This window comes from Mustela erminea, chromosome 2 (genome assembly GCF_009829155.1).
Source record: "Mustela erminea isolate mMusErm1 chromosome 2, mMusErm1.Pri, whole genome shotgun sequence".
NCBI lineage: Eukaryota > Metazoa > Chordata > Mammalia > Carnivora > Mustelidae > Mustela > Mustela erminea.
This window is the reverse complement of record NC_045615.1, coordinates 142,770,912-142,776,911: the sequence shown is the minus strand read 5'-3', so window position 1 is coordinate 142,776,911 and position 6,000 is coordinate 142,770,912. Positions and strand designations below refer to the sequence as shown.

The 6,000-nt window shown below is 48.0% G+C and overlaps 1 protein-coding gene across 2 annotated transcripts in view; it reads left to right on the top strand.

Moving 5' to 3' along the window:
* The first annotated feature begins 1,149 nt into the window (after positions 1-1,149).
* HOPX (HOP homeobox) overlaps positions 1,150-6,000 on the top strand; it is a 29,443-nt gene continuing 24,592 nt past the window's right edge. The window contains exon 1 of one of the 2 annotated variants that reach the window (XM_032334399.1): positions 1,150-1,437. The gene's annotated coding sequence lies outside the window, so the exon portion shown is untranslated. Of the gene's footprint in view, positions 1,438-5,356; positions 5,463-6,000 lie in introns of those variants that run through there. The other variant, XM_032334398.1, reaches the window with a different exon arrangement.

The window sequence follows — 6,000 nt, the reverse complement described above, 5'->3', positions numbered from 1 at the left end:
TGGCCATAGAACAGTCAAAAGTTAGGCAATGAATTAGGCAACAAAAGAATTCTTCTGGTAACCAGGGTTGGGATAGGCCGGCGTCCCCTGTCTCTGCTATTCTCCCGCACATGTTTTATCACCATTGCCTCTTTTCCAAGAGAGAAAGAAATATTCTTAATGATTGCTGCTCTTCTTTCCCATATGGCTTCTGTTCCTGAGAGAATCAAGGGGCCTTTTTCTTTGTCCAGCGAAGTAAAGAATGTAGGCTGTGTAAATCCGGGTGGCACTTACCCGTCTGTGCTACGTACCAGCAAATACTCACAGATACTCCCATAAATGATCTCACCAAAGCCTGTCTCCCTCCCTTCATCCTCTCAAAATCATACTCAGCGAATGTGTTTAGCAATGCTGTAATTGACTATTAACTGCCATATCTAACTATAAAAAAACAGATAAACATCGGCTAACTGGGTCCCCACACCCACGCACATACCCTCACCCTCAGAAACGCTTCCACTGACGGTCACATGAACCACGGAACACTCTCGCACGTTTGGAGCGCTTCTTCCCACAGGCTAGCTCACACACTGGCTTTTTATTTGAGCTCTCGTGGGGAATCTCTCAACTCTAAGATAGGAATTTCATTAACAAAGAAAGGGGAGGGGGGAGTCAGGAGGAAAAGTACGGCCGCAGAAGAAAGAAATTAAAATCATTTTTGAAGGGGATCTAAAATTGTATCCTCCTAGCCTGAACCTCCCCTATAACTGTTCTTTATTTGTACATTCTGTGACTGAAACACACACACACACACACACACACACACACACACACACACAACTTTTCATTGATCTGGAAACTGTCCAGGCTCCTAACTTGGCACCCAGCCCACAGAGCTGTGAAATCGACCTCACCAAGCCTGTGGTTTAAAATATGGCAACATCTAACTGGAAACCCATTCAAAATATAAGTATTATAGAGGGCACAGATTGCATGGAGCACTGGGTGTGGTGAAAAAATAATGAATACTGTTTTTCTGAAAATAAATAAATTGAAAAAATTAAAAAAAAAAAAAAAGGAACTTGTTGCAATGATCCCGGGTCCTTTGTTTCTTTCTTCCTCTCTCAGCTGCATCTCTCATGTCATCTAGGCACAGAGTCTTGCCTGGCCAAGAAAGAGAGCAGGGACAAGAAGGTGGTGACGAGAAAGTTCCGTGGAACTCAGAAGTCACCGCCTGCCTTTCAGACTCGAAGAACTAGGCGGGATGTAACCTGGGCATACTTTCAGCTGTTCCCCTGCTGCCCACGCTGCAGGTTTTTCAGGTCCTTGCTTGAGCGAGCACTCACAGGCGTAAATAAACGTGCTACCAGCAGCCCGCGTCAGCCAGACCGGCTATTTAAGCGGGCTGGCATCAGCAAACTCAGCTTCCAGATCCAGGACTTGCCTTTGCCACTCCACGTAAGTAACTTTCCGAGGTTTGCTTTTACTGCAGAGGAATGAAACTGTAGGAACTGGACCGCAGTGCCCTTCTGTTAGTTACTGCATGTGCTCTTCTGGCAGGGCAAGGCAGGGCTGAAAGGGAGGGTAAAAGTTCAGGGCTGGTCCGGAGCAGGGAGCTAGAGACCGCGGCTGGGAGGAAGGTAGCAGAGCCTTGGAGACCATGCAAGGCGCTGGGGGATCAGGCAAGGTGGGGTCCGGGCTGGCCTTTTGGCCAGCAGGTGAGATGTTTTTCTTGCTCTCTCCTCTCTCTGGAAGATACTCTGAAGCCTGTGTCTGCGTGACTGGGCCAGATGCGTTTGGGTTGATCCCTGAGAAGCTGATGTTATTGTTCATCTCCGTCTCGAATCAGACATCGCATTATTTTTTAGTATCTTTTTATGTCCGGTAAAGTAGAGTCAGTGGCGGTATCTCTGGAGGAAACAGAGATGGAGACGGCTCAGCGGTGAATCTGCAGCGCTATTTCTTGTTTTGTCTGGTTCTTCTAACACTTATTTACAACAGTGCAAACACTGATCTTGTTTAAGATGAAAAGGAACCCCACGCTCGAGGGGTTTGAGGCAATGTTGGTTTGTGATATTGGAGCCCAGCGGTACCCGGGTGTTTTGGTGGACTGTTAGGTACGGTAGGACAGGAATCATTGAGTAAAGAGGCACAGCACGCCACGGGACTTCGGTGACAGGGTCTTGAAAAGAAGAGGAATGCAGAAAGTTCCCAGGGGACAGCGCTGCCAACCCCACAGGCCTTGAGTGGAGCAGGGTAATAACCAGAGCAGGCAGAGAACAAAATAAAGGTACTGAGGGGAGGGGCAGGGAGGAGGAAGGGGAGCAGACCGGAGAGGAGTTCCAATTAGGCATCATATTAATAAAATACATGTAGGATTGCAATAGGAATAAAACACGACATCAATTCCATAGTTCCTCCTTTGGGGTCAAGAATCTGGTGATTAAGAATCTGGCAAAAGCCAAGGACCTTTCCCAGATAGTTCCCTCCGCCCCCCAACACACACCTTGACACTCATTTTCTGGAGCCCTCGAACTCCACAGACCCCCAAATGAATGCATTTAAGCTAATTTATCTTTTTTTTTTTTTAAAGAAGATTTTATTTACTTATTTGACAGAAAGAAAGATCACAAATAGGCAGAAAGAGATTACAAGTAGGCAGAGAGGCAGGCAGAGAGAGAGAGAGAGGGAAGCAGGCTCCCCGCCGAGCACAGAGCCCCATTCGGGGCTCGATCCCAGGACCCTGGGATCATGACCTGAGCCAAAGGCAGAGGGTTTAACCCACTGAGCCACCCAGGTGTCCCTAATTTATCATTTTAAACTGAGTGGAACTGCTGGTTAGGAGGCGTGGGGAGCTGGCCATCCAATCGAAGCTCACTTGTAAGGTCACCAAGGTTTGATTTCCATCAAGCAAATAATGAATAAGGGGTTTCTCTGTAAAGATAACTTAGGGGCCTGGAGGAAGAGAATAGAATACAAGATGGGCTCCTGTTCTCAAAGAGCTTGATATCTAAAATTTAATAAGAAGCTGGGTAAGGGGCATTTGGGTGGCTCAATGGGTTAAACCTCTGCCTTCAGCTCAGGTCATGATCTCAGGGTCCTGGGATCCAGCCCCACATCAATCTCTCTGCTCAGCGGGGAGCCTGCTTCCCTGGCCCCCCTACCTGCCTCTCTGTCTACTTGTTATCTCTTTCTCTCTGTCAAATAAATAAATAAAATCTTAAGAAAAAGAAGCTGGGCAAAAATTAGAGCATATTGTATGACTCCATTGATATAAAGTGATAGAAAATGCAAAGTATAGTAGCAGAAAGCAGATCAGCCGTTACCTGGGGAAGAGGAGGGGAGAAGAGAGGTAAAGGAATTACCAAGGGGCCCGGGAAACTTTTTGGGGTGGTGGATATATTCACTATGTGATTGTGGTAACCATTTTTTACGGATGAAAATGTATCTGATGGTCCACTTTAGACATGTGTGGTAAGGGGGCGCCTGGGTGGCTCAGTCGGTTTAGACATGTGTGGTAGTCTATGGCAATTAGGCTTCAACAAACAATACTTTAACAACACAGCTTTTCTATATAATTAAGGGCATTTCTAAAAAAATTCAGCCTATACAGCATACTGAAAATAAAAAGTATGTTTGGAAAAAAATTAATTCCATCAATAAAATGGAGGGTCAGAGGGTCAGGATTGAGGGCTAGTATAGAACCTGGAAGGTTCCAGAGATTATCTAACTCAGCAATTGCAGATCAGGAAAACAGTTTTTAAAAATACCCAGGATAAACCCCACCCTGACCAATTAAAAAGGATCTCTGGGCATTGTTTTTTAAAGCCCCCTCCACCCCCCCCATCCCCAGATTCTAATGCACGGCATGGGATGAGAACCAGTGAGACCCCAACCTCTCCTTTGCCACAGGAGGCTAAGGAAGCCCAGAGAGAAGGTGGGTCTGCCCCTGACCATAGAACCACCCCTCCCATGGCCCAGGGAAGACAGCAGATCTCAGAGGAAGAGGAAGCACTGAGACCACGCTCCTGGGTCCTCAAAACCACACTGGCAGCTCTAGCTAGGACAAGGCATCCAGCGCATTTCATGCAAATACTTGGAACCCAGACAGGCTCGGGGCAGCCAGCGGAAAGAATTACTCAGAACCACAAACGTGCATTATTTAGGGATTGTGCTAACACGTGAGAAGGGATGGCCAAAGGGGTGTTTCAAAACGAAGTCTTCCTTTTGTTCCCTCCCAAAATATCTGGGATAAGCCAGAGGATTATACTAATGGAGAGTCCCGCAGCAGACACACCAGGCTCTCTGCTGAGGTGCCCAGGGTGGCTGAGTTGTTCTTGTGGGGATCAGCTCGAGTTCTCAGCCCTGGAAGGAGCCAATCTGGCACCGTGGGGGCGGGGGGGGGGGGGGTGGATTTCTGTGTGAGTTCCAGTCGGTCCTGGGCAGCAGCGTGAGGGGGTGAAGTTTGCCTCTGGGCCTACTGCTGCTCCTGTCTGTTCCTCACCATGGCTCCCGGGTGGGTGCAGGGGTGCCCCTGGGACCGCCCACCACCCCTGCTCTGCCTGGGCCAGCTCCATGTGTTAGTTGGTTTCTCCGCTCCCTTCTAGTCCAAACGTATCTGATTACCAGGGTCTCATCCCCTCCGGGCTTGGCTTCTCCATCTCTGGAAAACTAATTAAAGTTATGATGTTAATAGACAATAATTGTTTAATGAGTTATGTCCCAGGATATTAAGTAGGTCCCAGCAAGATAATGTATCTGGGAATTCTTTGAAATGTTATCTAAATATAATTACCATTTGGGGCAATCAGGAGGATCAAAGTTGTAGGCGAAATGTATAATCCCGACTGGTAAAAATTCCAAGCAACTTGCTGGGGGAAAATACACCAAGATTGGGGGTTTGGAGCAGAATTCCTCAAATTCCATCCTGCAGGGCATTCCATAGGACTGCGGGGCTGCACAGCATGCTTTGTCTGAATTTGTCTATTTTTTGTTAAATGCATATGGGCTTATTGGAGATGGCGCATTTATCTTTTTGAAAAACAGAGCCACCTTAAGGACACTACAGTGGAGATAAAACATCAGGTAATTCTGCTCACAGGGCTTTACAGGTATTATATGGCTCACCCTCCTGCATGGACAGCTGGCGCTAGCAGTGCCAGTGCCTTGTCCTAGTGACAAGGGGCTTCCTTCCTTGGGGATGCAGTCCTGCAGCCGGGGACAAGGGACCCCCTCAGTTCCTGGGACTCTGGGTCCTTGACAGCCCTGTCTTCCCTCAGAAGCCTGAGATTGCTACAGCTCTCCTCGGCAAGTGGCAGTGGCATGTGGCACGTCCTGCCTCCAAAGAGGGGTGTGGCCAGGTGTGTGATTAACCTGTAGGGAAGCAGAGTCTGCAGGCAGCTGGGAGCCCAGAGCGGCTGGGCAGCCGGAGGGCACGGAGTCTTCCCCCGTGAGCGCGTAGCATCGAGGAGAGGACGGAGAAGGTAAGCACTGTCCTGGCTCCGGGGAGACCGGGCACTCAAGTTCGGAGGAACGGATTAGGCTATTGGCATCAGGTGGCCAGCCCACACTGGTTTCATGCTGCTGTTGGGAAGCCTGATGTTTCTTTCTCTGCCCAGAGTTTCACCAAAAACTGTTTTTTGGAAAATGAGTTGGCATGATTGCACAGCTGATAAACATCATTTTTGTAGGACAGTGACAGAATTTCTGCCTTCTTTGGATAGCTTGTCTTTGAATCCATCCCCCTCCCCTTTGTTTTCAAATTCTCTTACTGTGGAATGGCTTAACTCACTTGGACTTTTTTTTTTTTTTAAGACTGTGTCATGACTGAACCCAGATTAATTTTTAGATGTTGTTGATGGCTCCCTCGAACTTTTTAAAAAGCCAGGTGAATGGGGATGGTCCACAGAACTGTGCAAAGATGCAAATGTGGGCGGAAGTGTGGCATATGGCTCGCAGGAATTTATAAAGTACTTACCTGCCCATCTCAAAGCCAGCACCTGAGGATCCCGCGGCAGCCCC